Raw genomic sequence first — 13258 nt, 5'->3', positions numbered from 1 at the left:
CCGCCGGGAGGAGGAGCTGGGCCTGGAGAGGCTGGCTGGAGGAAGACTGGTGCGTGGAGATGACGGAGGGCAGGAGCCGGGCCCGGAGAGGCCACCGTGGGACCCGGCTTCAGGACGTTTGGGACCTACAAAGGCCGCGGAGCGGGCGCTGGGCTGGAGCCGAGTCCAAAGAGGTTGTCGTGAGGCCGGGGCTGGGCCGGTGGCCGCAGCCGGGAGCAGTAGGAACTGGGCCTGGACGGGAGGCCGGGAGGCCGCAACTGGGTATGGAGAGGGCGGCCTGAGGATGGTCGGGGCCTGGAGAGGCCGCCAAAAGGCAAAGGCTGGGCCTGGAAAGGCCGTTCACCGTGACGAATGCGCGGGGCCTAGTGAGGCCACTGGGAGGCAGGAGCGGGGCCCGGCGGAGCTGCCTAGAGGCAGGAGGAGCTCTGGCCTAGGGAGGCCGCAGTCAGGCGAGAGCTGGGCGTGGAGAGTCCGCTGGGAGGCAGAGACTGGGCCTGTGCAGGCCTTCCGTGGGGCAGGAGGCTGGGCCTGCCGAGGCCGACTGGAGGTCAAGTCCTGGGCCTGAGGAGACCGCCCAGAGGCGTGAGCGGGGCTGGGCTTCAAGAAGCCAGTGGCAGGCAGGAGGAGCGGGGTCTGGAGAGGCAGACCGGAGGAAGTCTGGCTGCTGGAGAGGCCACGGAGAGGGAGGAGCTGGGCCGGCGGTGGCCGACTGGGCGACGAGTTGGGCCCGCAGGGGCCGCCGTGAGCAGGAGCGAGCCCTGGAGAGGCCGACTCGAAGCCAGGGTGGGCCTGAAGGGGCCGCCGGGAAGAGGAGCTGGGCCTGGAGAGGCTGGCTGGAGGAAGACTGGGGCGTGGAGACCCCGTCGGAAGGCAGGAGCCGGGCCCGGAGAGGCCACCGTGGGGCCCGGCTTCAGGACATTTGGGGCCTACAAAGGCCGCGGAGCGGGAGCTGGGCCGGAGCCGAGTCCAAAGAGGTTGTCGTGAGGCCACGGCTGGGCCTGCGGCTGCAACCGGCAGCAGGAGGAGCTGGGCCTGGACGGGATGTCGGGAGGCCGCAACGGGGCCTGGAGAGGCCGGCCTGAGGAAGTACGGGGCCTGGAGAGGCCGCCAAAAGGCAAAGGCTGGGCCTGGAAAGGCCGTTCATCGTGACGAATGCGTGGGGACTAGTGAGGCCACTGGGAGGCAGGAGCGGGGCCCGGCGGAGCTGCCGAAAGGCAGGAGGAGCTCTGGCCTGGGGAGGACGCAGTCAGGCGAGAGCTGGGCGTGGAGAGTCCGCTGGGAGGCAGAGACTGAGCCTGTGCAGGCCTTCGGGGGGCAGGAGGCTGGGCCTGGCGAGGCCCCCTGGAAGTCAAGTCTTGGCCCTGAGGAGACCGCCCAGAGGCGTAAGCGGGGCTGGGCCTCAAGAGGCAAGTGGCAGGCAGGAGGAGCTGGGACTGGAGAGGCTGAGCGGAGGAAGTCTGGCAGCGGGAGATTCCGCGGAGAGTCAGGAGCTGGGCCGTCGGAGGCCGAGTGGACGACGAGTTGGGTTCGCAGGGGTCGCCGGGAGCAGGAGCGAGCCCTGGAGAGGCCGACTGGAGGCCAGCGTGGGCCTGCAGAGGCCGCTGGGAGGAGGAGCTGGACCTGGAGAGGTTGGCTGGAGGAAGTCTACGACAGGGAGACGCCGTCGGAGGGCAGGAGCCGGGCCCGGACAGGCCACCGTGGGGCCCGGCTTCAGGACATTTGGGGCCCACAAAGGCCGCGCAGCGGGAGCTGGGCCGGAACCGAGTCCAAAGAGGTTGTCGTGAGGCCGGGGCTGGGCTCGCGGCCGCAGCCGTGAGCAGGAGGAGCTGGGCCTGGACGGGAGGCCGGGAGGCCGCAACGGGGCCTGGACAGGCCGGCCTGAGGAAGTTCGGGGCCTGGAGAGGCCGCCAAAAGGCAAAGACTGGGCCTGGAAAGGCCGTTCACCGTGACGAATGCGTGGGGCCTAGTGAGGCCACTGGGAAACAGGAGCGGGGCCCGGGGGAGCTGCCGAAAGGCAGGAGGAGCTCTGGCCTGGGGAGGCCGCAGTCAGCTGAGAGCTGGGCGTGGAGAGTCCGCTGGGAGGCAGAGGCTGGGCCTGTGCAGCCTTCGGGAGGCAGGAGGCTCGGCCTGGCGAGGCCCACTGGAGATGAAGTGCTGGGCCTGAGGAGACCGCCCAGAGGCGTGAGCGGGTCCGGGCTTCAAGTGGCCAGTGGCAGGCAGGAGGAGCTGGGCCTGGAGAGGGTGACCTGAGGAAGTCTGGCAGCTGGAGAGGCCGCGGAGAGGCAGGAGTTGGGCCGGCGGAGGCCGACTGGGCGACGAGTTGGGCCCGCAGGGGCCGCCGGGAGCAGGAGTGAGCCCTGGAGAGGCCGACTCGAGGCCAGCGTGGTCCTGCAGAGGCCGCCGGGAGGAGGAGCTGTGCCTGGAGGGGATGGCTGGAGGAAGTCTGGGGCGTGGAGACGCCGTCGGAGGGCAGGAGCCGGGCCCGGAGAAGCCACCGTGGGGCCCGGCTTCAGGACATTTGGGGCCTACAAAGGCCTCGCAGCGGGAGCTGGGCCGGAGCCGAGTCCAAAGAGGTTGTCGTGAGTCCGGGGCTGGGCTCGCGGCCGCAGCCGAGAGCAGGAGAAGCTGGGCCTGGACGGGAGGACGGGAGGCCGCAACGGGGCCTGGACAGGCCAGCCTGAGGAAGTTCGGAGCCTGGAAAGGCCGCCAAAAGGCAAAGGCTGGGCCTGGAAAGGCCGTTCACGGTGACGAATGCGCGGGGCCTAGTGAGGCCACTGTGAGGCAGGAGCGGGGTCCGGCGGAGCTGCCGAAAGGCAGGAGGAGCTCTGGCCTGGGGAGGCCGCAGTCAGGCGAGAGCTGGGCGTGGAGAGTCCGCTGGGAGGCAGAGGCTGGGCCTCTGTAGGCCTTCGGGAAGCAGGAGGCTGGGTCTGGCGAGGCCGACTGGAGGTCAAGTCCTGGGCCTGAGGAGACCGCCCAGAGGCGTGTGCGGGGCTGGGCCTCAAGAGGCCAGTGGCAGGCAGGAGGAGCTGGGCCTGGAGAGGCTGAACTGAGGAAGTCTGGCAGCTGGAGAGGCCGCGGAGAGGCAGGAGCTGGGCTGGCGGAGGCCGACTGGGCGACGAGTTGGGCTGTAGGGGCCGCCGGGAGCAGGAGCGAGCCTTGGAGAGGCCGACTCGAGGCCAGCGTGGGCATGCAGAGGCCGCCGGGAGGAGGAGCTGGGCCTGGAGAGGCTGGCTGGAGGAAGACTGGTGCGTGGAGACGACGGAGGGCAGGAGCCGGGCCCGGAGAGGCCACCGTGGGACCCGGCTTCAGGATGTTTGGGACCTACAAAGGCCGCGGAGCGGGCGCTGGGCTGGAGCCGAGTCCAAAGAGGTTGTCGTGAGGCCGGGGCTGGGCCGGTGGCCGCAGCCGGGAGCAGTAGGAACTGGGCCTGGACGGGAGGCCGGGAGGCCGCAACTGGGTATGGAGAGGGCGGCCTGAGGATGGTCGGGGCCTGGAGAGGCCGCCAAAAGGCAAAGGCTGGGCCTGGAAAGGCCGTTCACCGTGACGAATGCGCGGGGCCTAGTGAGGCCACTGGGAGGCAGGAGCGGGGCCCGGCGGAGCTGCCTAGAGGCAGGAGGAGCTCTGGCCTAGGGAGGCCGCAGTCAGGCGAGAGCTGGGCGTGGAGAGTCCGCTGGGAGGCAGAGACTGGGCCTGTGCAGGCCTTCCGTGGGGCAGGAGGCTGGGCCTGCCGAGGCCGACTGGAGGTCAAGTCCTGGGCCTGAGGAGACCGCCCAGAGGCGTGAGCGGGGCTGGGCTTCAAGAAGCCAGTGGCAGGCAGGAGGAGCGGGGTCTGGAGAGGCAGACCGGAGGAAGTCTGGCTGCTGGAGAGGCCACGGAGAGGGAGGAGCTGGGCCGGCGGTGGCCGACTGGGCGACGAGTTGGGCCCGCAGGGGCCGCCGTGAGCAGGAGCGAGCCCTGGAGAGGCCGACTCGAAGCCAGGGTGGGCCTGAAGGGGCCGCCGGGAAGAGGAGCTGGGCCTGGAGAGGCTGGCTGGAGGAAGACTGGGGCGTGGAGACCCCGTCGGAAGGCAGGAGCCGGGCCCGGAGAGGCCACCGTGGGGCCCGGCTTCAGGACATTTGGGGCCTACAAAGGCCGCGGAGCGGGAGCTGGGCCGGAGCCGAGTCCAAAGAGGTTGTCGTGAGGCCACGGCTGGGCCTGCGGCTGCAACCGGCAGCAGGAGGAGCTGGGCCTGGACGGGATGTCGGGAGGCCGCAACGGGGCCTGGAGAGGCCGGCCTGAGGAAGTACGGGGCCTGGAGAGGCCGCCAAAAGGCAAAGGCTGGGCCTGGAAAGGCCGTTCATCGTGACGAATGCGTGGGGACTAGTGAGGCCACTGGGAGGCAGGAGCGGGGCCCGGCGGAGCTGCCGAAAGGCAGGAGGAGCTCTGGCCTGGGGAGGACGCAGTCAGGCGAGAGCTGGCCTGTGCAGGCCTTCGGGGGGCAGGAGGCTGGGCCTGGCGAGGCCCCCTGGAAGTCAAGTCTTGGCCCTGAGGAGACCGCCCAGAGGCGTAAGCGGGGCTGGGCCTCAAGAGGCAAGTGGCAGGCAGGAGGAGCTGGGACTGGAGAGGCTGAGCGGAGGAAATCTGGCAGCTGGAGAGGCCGCGGAGAGTCAGGAGCTGGGCCGTCGGAGGCCGAGTGGACGACGAGTTGGGTTCGCAGGGGTCGCCGGGAGCAGGAGCGAGCCCTGGAGAGGCCGACTGGAGGCCAGCGTGGGCCTGCAGAGGCCGCTGGTTGGAGGAGCTGGACCTGGAGAGGTTGGCTGGAGGAAGTCTACGACATGGAGACGCCGTCGGAGGGCAGGAGCCGGGCCCGGACAGGCCACCACGGGGCCCGGCTTCAGGACATTTGGGGCCCACAAAGGCCGCGCAGCGGGAGCTGGGCCGGAACCGAGTCCAAAGAGGTTGTCGTGAGTCCGGGGCTGGGCTCGCGGCCGCAGCCGTGAGCAGGAGGAGCTGGGCCTGGACGGGAGGCCGGGAGGCCGCAACGGGGCCTGGACAGGCCGGCCTGAGGAAGTTCGGGGCCTGGAGAGGCCGCCAAAAGGCAAAGACTGGGCCTGGAAAGGCCGTTCACCGTGACGAATGCGTGGGGCCTAGTGAGGCCACTGGGAAACAGGAGCGGGGCCCGGGGGAGCTGCCGAAAGGCAGGAGGAGCTCTGGCCTGGGGAGGCCGCAGTCAGCTGAGAGGTGGGCGTGGAGAGTCCGCTGGGAGGCAGAGACTGGGCCTGTGCAGCCTTCGGGAGGCAGGAGGCTCGGCCTGGCGAGGCCCACTGGAGATGAAGTGCTGGGCCTGAGGAGACCGCCCAGAGGCGTGAGCGGGTCCGGGCTTCAAGTGGCCAGTGGCAGGCAGGAGGAGCTGGGCCTGGAGAGGGTGACCTGAGGAAGTCTGGCAGCTGGAGAGGCCGCGGAGAGGCAGGAGTTGGGCCGGCGGAGGCCGACTGGGCGACGAGTTGGGCCCGCAGGGGCCGCCGGGAGCAGGAGCGAGCCCTGGAGAGGCCGACTCGAGGCCAGCGTGGTCCTGCAGAGGCCGCCGGGAGGAGGAGCTGTGCCTGGAGGGGATGGCTGGAGGAAGTCTGGGGCGTGGAGACGCCGTCGGAGGGCAGGAGCCGGGCCCGGAGAAGCCACCGTGGGGCCCGGCTTCAGGACATTTGGGGCCTACAAAGGCCTCGCAGCGGGAGCTGGGCTGGAGCCGAGTCCAAAGAGGTTGTCGTGAGTCCGGGGCTGGGCTCGCGGCCGCAGCCGAGAGCAGGAGAAGCTGGGCCTGGACGGGAGGACGGGAGGCCGCAACGGGGCCTGGACAGGCCAGCCTGAGGAAGTTCGGAGCCTGGAAAGGCCGCCAAAAGGCAAAGGCTGGGCCTGGAAAGGCCGTTCACGGTGACGAATGCGCGGGGCCTAGTGAGGCCACTGTGAGGCAGGAGCGGGGTCCGGCGGAGCTGCCGAAAGGCAGGAGGAGCTCTGGCCTGGGGAGGCCGCAGTCAGGCGAGAGCTGGGCGTGGAGAGTCCGCTGGGAGGCAGAGGCTGGGCCTCTGTAGGCCTTCGGGAAGCAGGAGGCTGGGTCTGGCGAGGCCGACTGGAGGTCAAGTCCTGGGCCTGAGGAGACCGCCCAGAGGCGTGTGCGGGGCTGGGCCTCAAGAGGCCAGTGGCAGGCAGGAGGAGCTGGGCCTGGAGAGGCTGAACTGAGGAAGTCTGGCAGCTGGAGAGGCCGCGGAGAGGCAGGAGCTGGGCTGGCGGAGGCCGACTGGGCGACGAGTTGGGCTGTAGGGGCCGCCGGGAGCAGGAGCGAGCCTTGGAGAGGCCGACTCGAGGCCAGCGTGGGCATGCAGAGGCCGCCGGGAGGAGGAGCTGGGCCTGGAGAGGCTGGCTGGAGGAAGACTGGTGCGTGGAGACGACGGAGGGCAGGAGCCGGGACCGGAGAGGCCACCGTGGGACCCGGCTTCAGGACGTTTGGGACCTACAAAGGCCGCGGAGCGGGCGCTGGGCTGGAGCCGAGTCCAAAGAGGTTGTCGTGAGGCCGGGGCTGGGCCGGTGGCCGCAGCCGGGAGCAGTAGGAACTGGGCCTAGACGGGAGGCCGGGAGGCCGCAACTGGGTATGGAGAGGGCGGCCTGAGGATGGTCGGGGCCTGGAGAGGCCGCCAAAAGGCAAAGGCTGGGCCTGGAAAGGCCGTTCACCGTGACGAATGCGCGGGGCCTAGTGAGGCCACTGGGAGGCAGGAGCGGGGCCCGGCGGAGCTGCCTAGAGGCAGGAGGAGCTCTGGCCTAGGGAGGCCGCAGTCAGGCGAGAGCTGGGCGTGGAGAGTCCGCTGGGAGGCAGAGACTGAGCCTGTGCAGGCCTTCGGGGGGCAGGAGGCTGGGCCTGGCGAGGTCCCCTGGAAGTCAAGTCCTGGGCCTGAGGAGACCGCCCAGAGGCGTGAGCGGGGCTGGGCTTCAAGAAGCAAGTGGCAGGCAGGAGGAGCTGGGACTGGAGAGGCTGAGCGGAGGAAGTCTGGCAGCTGGAGAGGCCGCGGAGAGTCAGGAGCTGGGCCGGCGGTGGCCGACTGGGCGACGAGTTGGGCCCGCAGGGGCCGCCGTGAGCAGGAGCGAGCCCTGGAGAGGCCGACTGGAGGCCAGCGTGGGCCTGCAGAGGCCGCTGGGAGGAGGAGCTGGACCTGGAGAGGTTGGCTGGAGGAAGACTGGGGCGTGGAGACCCCGTCGGAAGGCAGGAGCCGGGCCCGGAGAGGCCACCGTGGGGCCCGGCTTCAGGACATTTGGGGCCCACAAAGGCCGCGGAGCGGGAGCTGGGCCGGAGCCAAGTCCAAACAGGTTGTCGTGAGGCCACGGCTGGGCCTGCAGCTTCAGCCGGGAGCAGGAGGAGCTGGGCCTAGACGGGAGGCCGGGAGGACGCAACGTGGCCTGAAGAGGCCGGTCTGAGGATGTTCGGGGCCTGGAGAGGCCGCCAGAAGGCAAAGGCTGGGCCTGGAAAAGCCGTTCACCGTGACGAATGCGCGGGGCCTAGTGTGGCTACTGGGAGTCAGGAGGCTGGGCCTGGCGAGGCCCACTGGAGATCAAGTGCTGGGCCTGAGGAGACCGCCCATAGGCGTGAGCGGGTCCGGGCTTCAAGAGGCCAGTAGCAGGCAGGAGGAGCTAGACCTGGAGAGGCTGACTTGAGGAAGTCTGACAGCTGGAGGGGCCGCGGAGAGGGAGGAGCTGGGTCGGCGGAGGCTGACTGGGCGACGAGTTGGGCCTGCAGGGGCGGCCGGGAGCAGGAGCGAGCCCTGTAGAGGATGATGTGAGGCCAGCGTAGGCCTGCAGATGCCGCGGGCAGGAGGAGCAGGGACTGCAGAGGCTGCGGGAGCAAGTTCGGGGGTGAGGAGACGCCGTCCGAGGGCAGGAGCCGGGCCCGGAGAGGCCACCGTGGGGCCCGGCATCAGGACGTTTGGGGCCTACAAAGGCTGCGGAGCGGGAGCTGGGCCGGAGCCGAGTCCAAAGAGGTTGTTGTGAGGCCGGGGCTGGGCCCGCGTCCGCAGCCGGTAGCAGGAGGAGCTGGGCCTGGACGGAATCCAGGAGGCTGCAACGGGGCCTGGAGAGGCCGCCCTGAGGAAGTTCGGGGCCTGGAGAGGCCGCCAAAAGACAAAGGCTGGGTCTGGAAAGGCCGTTCAACGTGACGAATGCGAGGGGCTAGTGAGTCCACTGGGAGGCAGGAGCGGGACCCGGCAGAGCAGCCAAAAGGCAGGAGGAGCTCTGGCCTGGGAAGGCCGCAGTCAGGCGAGAGCTGGGCGTGGAGAGTCCGCTGGGAGGCAGAGGCTGGGCCTGTGCAGTCCTTCGGGAGGCAGGAGGCTGGGCCTGGCGTGGCCCACTTGAGGTCATGTCCTGGGCCTGAGGAGGCCACCCAGAGGCGTGAGCCGGGCTGGGCCTCAAGAGGCAAGTGGCAGGCAGGAGGAGCTGGGCCTGGAGAGGCTGAGCGGAGGAAGTCTGGCAGCTGGAGAGGCCGCGGAGAGTCAGGAGCTGGGCCGTTGGAGGCCGAGTGGCTGACGAGTTGGGTTCGCAGGGGTCGCCGGGAGTAGGAGCGAGCCCTGGAGAGGCCGACTGGAGGCCAGCGTGGGCCTGCAGAGGCCGCTGGGAGGAGGAGCTGGACCTGGAGAGGTTGGCTGGAGGAAGTCTGCGACAAGGAGACGCCGTCGGAGGGCAGGAGCCGGACCCGGACAGGCCACCGTGGGGCCCGGCTTAAGGACATTTGAGGCCTACAAAGGCCGCCCAGCGGGAGCTGTGCCGGAGACGGCTCCAAAGAGGTTGTCATGAGGCCGGGGCTGGGCCCGTGGCCACAGCCGGGAGCAGGAGGAGCTGGGTCTGGACGGGAGGCCGGGAGGCCACAACGGGGCCTGGAGAGGCCTACCTGAGGAAGTTCGGGGCCTGGAGAGGCCGCCAAAAGGAAGAGGCTGGGCCTGGAAAGGCCGTTCAGCGTGACGAATGCGCGGGGCCTCGTGAGGCCACTGAGAGGCAGGAGTGGGGCCCGGGGGAGATGCCGAAAGGCAGGAGGGGCGCTGGCTGGGGAGGCCTCAGTCAGGCGAGAGCTGGGCATGGAGAGTCCGCTGGGAGGCAGAGGCCGGGCCTGTTCAGGCCTTCGGGAGGCAGGAGGCTGGGCCTGGCGAGGCCCACTGGAGGTCAAGTCCTCGGCCTGAGGAGGTCGCCCAGAGGCGTGAGCGGGGCTGGGCCTCAAGAGGCCAGTGGCAGGCAGGAGGAGTTGGGCCTGGAGAGGGTGACCTGAGGAAGTCTGGCAGCTGGAGAGGTCGCAGAGAGGCAGAACCTGGGACGGCGGAGGCCGACTGGGCAACGAATTGGGCCCGCAGGGGCTGCCGGGAGCAGGAGCGAGCCCTGGAGAGGCCGACTGGAGGCCAGCGTGGTCATGCAGAGGCCGCAGGGAGGAGTAGCTGGGCCAGGAGAGGCTGCCTGGAGGAACTCTGGGACGTGGAGACGCCGTCGGAGGACAGGAGCCGGGCCCGGAGAGACCACCGTGGGGCCCGGCTTCAGGACGTTTGGGGCCTACAAAGGCCGCCGAGTGGGAGCTGGGCCGGAGCCGAGTCCAAAGAGGTTGTCGTGAGGCCACGGCTAGGCCTTCGGCTGCAGCCGGCAGCAGGAGGAGCTGGGCCTGGACAGGATGCCGGGAGGCCGCAACGGGGCCTGGACAGGCCAGCCTGAGGAAGTTCGGGGCCTGGAGAGGCCGCCAAAAGGCAAAGGCTGGGCCTGGAAAGGCTGTTCATCGTGACGAATGCGTGGGGCCTAGTGAGGCCACTGGGAGGCAGGAGCGGGGCCCGGCGGAGCTGCCGAAAGGCAGGAGGAGCTCTGGCCTGGGGAGGCCGCAACACGCGAGAGCTGGGCGTGGAGAGTCCGCTGGGAGGCAGAGACTGGGCCTGTGCAGGCCTTCGGGGGGCAGGAGGCTGGGCCTGGCGAGGCCCACTGGAGATCAAGTGCTGGCCCTGAGTAGACCGCCCAGAGGCGTGAGCGGGTCCGGGCTTCAAGAGGCCAGTGGCAGGCAGGAGGAGCTGGGCCTGGAGAGGATGACCTGAGGAAGTCTGGCAGCTGGAGAGGCCGCGGAGAGGCAGGAGCTGGGCCGGCAGAGGCCGACTGGCCGACGAGTTGGTCCCGTAGGGGTCGCCGTGAGCAGGAGCGAGCCCTGGAGAGGCCGACTGGAGGCCAGCGTGTGCATGCAGAGGCCACCGGGAGGAGGAGCCGGGCCTGGAGAGGCTGGCTGCAGGAAGTCTGGGGCATGGAGACGCCGTCGGAGGGCAGGAGCCCGGCCCGGACAGGCCACCGTGGGGCCCAGCTTCAGGACATTTGGGGCCTACAAAGCCCGCGCAGCGGGAGCTGGTCCAGAGCCGAGTCCTAAGAGGTTGTCGTGAGACCGGGGCTGGGCCTGCTTCCGCAGCCGGGAGCAGGAGGAGCTGGGTCTGGACGGGAGGCCGGGAGGCCGCAACGGGGCCTGGAGAGGCTGGCCTGAGGAAGTTCGGGGCCTGGAGAGGCCGCCAAAAGGCAAAGGCTGGGCCTGGAAAGGCATTTCCCCGTGACGAATGCGTGGGGCCTAGTGAGGCCACTGGGAGGCAGGAGCGGGGCCCGGCGGAGCTGCCGAAAGGCAGCATTACCTGTGGCCTGGGGAGGCCGCAGTCTGGCGAGAGCTGGGCGTGGAGAGTCCGATAGGAGGCAGAAGCTGCGCCTGTGCAGGACTTCGGGAGGCAGGAGGCTTGGCGTGGCGAAGCCCACTGTAGGTCAAGTCCTGGGCCTGAAGAGGCCGCCCAGAGGTGTGAGTAGGCTGGGCCTCAAGAGGCCAGTGGCAGGCAGGAGGAGCTGGGCCTGGAGAGGCTGAACTGAGGAAGTCTGGCAGCTGGAGAGGCCGCGGACAGGCACGAGCTGGGCCGGCGGAAGCCGACTGGGCGACGAGTTGGGCCCGCAGGGGCCGCCGGGAGCAGGAGCGAGCCTAGGAGAGGCCGAATCGAGGCCAGCGTGGGCCTGCAGCGGCCGCCGGGAGGAGGAGCTGGGCCTGGAGAGGCTGGCTGCACGACGTCTGGGGCGTCGATACGTAGTCGGAGGGCAGGAGCCGGTTCCGGGGAGGCCACCGTGGGGCCTGGCTTCAGGACGTTTGGGGCCTACAAAGGCCGTGGAGCGGGAGCTGGGCCGGAGCCGAGTCCAAAGCGGTTGTCGTGAGGCCGGGGCTGGGCCGGCGGCCGCAGGCGGGAGCAGGAGGAGCTGGGCCTGGACGGGAGGCCGGCAGGCCGCAACTGGGCCTATAGAGGACGGCCTGAGGAAGGTCGGGGCCTGGGGTGGCCGCCAAAAGGCAAAGGCTGGACTGGGAAAGGCCGATCCCCGTGACAAATGAGCCGGGCCTAAGGAGGCCACTGGGAGGCAGGAGCGGGGCCCGGCGGAGCTGCCGAAAGGCAGTAGGAGCTCTGGCCTGGGGAGGCCGCAGTCAGGCGAAAGCTGGGTGTGGAGACTCCGCTGGGAGGCAGAGGCCAGGCCTTTGCAGGCCTTCGGGAGGCAGGAGGGTGGGCCTGGCGAGGCCAACTGGAGGTCAAGTCCTGGGCCTGAGGAGGCCGCCCAGAGGCATGAGCGGGGCTGTGTCTCAAGAGGCCAGTAGCAGGCAGGACGAGCTGGGCCTGGAGAGGCTGACCTGAGGAAGTCTGGCAGCTGGAGAGGCCGCAGAGAGGCAGGAGCTGGGCCGGCGGAGGCCGACTGGGCGTCGAGTTGGGCCCGCAGGGGCCCCCGGGAGCAGGAGCGAGCCCTGGAGAGGCCGACTCGAGGCCAGCGTGGGCCTGCAGAGGCCACCGGGATGAGGAGCTGGGCCTGGAGAGGCTGGCTGGAGGAAGTCTGGGGCGTGGAGACGCCGTAGGAAGGCAGGAGCCGGGCCCGGAGAGGCCACCGTGGGGCCCGGCTTCAGGAAGTTTGGGGCCTACAAAGGCCGCGGAGCGGGAGCTGGGCTGGAACCGAGTCCAAAGAGGTTGTCGTGAGGCCGGGGCTGGGCCGGCGGCTGCAGCCGGGAGCAGTAGGAACTGGGCCTGGACGGGAGGCCGGAAGGCCGCAACTGGGTCTGGAGAGGGCGGCCTGAGGAAGGTCGGGGCCGGGGGAGGCCGCCAAAAGGCAAAGGCTGGGCCTGGAAAGGCCCTTCCCCGTGACATATGAGCCGGGCCTAAGGTGGCCACTGGGAGGCAAGAGCGGGGCCCGGCGGAGTTGCCGAAAGGCAGGAGGACCTCTGGTCTGGGGAGGCCACAGTCTGGCGAGAGCTGGGTGTGGAGAGTCTGTTGGGAGGCAGAGGCTGGGCCCATGCACGCCTTCGGGAAGCAGGAGGCTGGGCATTGCGAGGCCGACTGGAGGTCAAGTCCTGGGCCTGAGGCCGCCACCCAGAGGCGTGAGCAGGGCTGGGCCTCAAGAGCCCAGTGGCAAGCAGGAGGAGCTGGGCCTGGAGAAGCTGACCGGAGGAAGTCTGGCCGCTCTAGAGGCCGTGGAGAGGCAGGAGCTGGGCCGGAGAAACCGACTGGGCGACGAGTTAGGCCCGCAGGGGCCGCCGGGAGCGGGAGCGAGCCCTGGAGAGGCCGACTGCAGGCCAGGGTGGGCCTGCAGAGGCCGCCGGGAGGAGGAGCTGGGCCTGGAGAGGCTTGCTGGAGGAAGTTTGGGGCATGGAGACGCCATCGGAGGGCAGGAGCCGGGCCCGCAGAGGCCACCGTGGGGCCCGGCTTCAGGACGTTTTTGGCCTAGAAAGGCCGCGGAGCGGGAGCTGGGCCTGAGCCGAGTCCAAAGAGGTTGTCGTGAGGCCGGGGCTGGGCCCACGGCCGCAGCCGGGAGCAGGAGCAGCTGGGTCTGCACGGGAGCCGGGAGACCGCAACGGGGCCTGGAGAGGCCGGCCTGAGGAAGTTTGGGGCCTGGAGAGGCCGCCAAAAGGCAAAGGCTGGGCCTGGAAAGGCCGTTTCCCTTGACGAATGCGCGGGGCCTAGTGAGGCCACTGGGAGGCAGGAGCGGGGTCCGGCGGAGCTGCCGAAAGTCAGGAGGAGCTCTGGCCTGGGGAGGCCGCAGTCTGGCAAGAGCTGGGCGTGGAGAGTCTGATAGGAGGCAGAAGCTGCGCCTGTGCAGGACTTCGGGAGGCAGGAGGCTTGGCGTGGCGAAGCCCACTGTAGGTCAAGTCCTGGGCCTGAAGAGGCCGCCCAGAGGTGTGAGTAGGCTGGGCCTCAAGAGGCCAGTGGCAGGCAGGAGGAGCTGGGCCTGGAGA

Source organism: Macaca nemestrina, chromosome 4 (genome assembly GCF_043159975.1).
Source record: "Macaca nemestrina isolate mMacNem1 chromosome 4, mMacNem.hap1, whole genome shotgun sequence".
Classification (NCBI taxonomy): domain Eukaryota; kingdom Metazoa; phylum Chordata; class Mammalia; order Primates; family Cercopithecidae; genus Macaca; species Macaca nemestrina.
Note: the sequence above shows the minus strand (reverse complement) of the source record.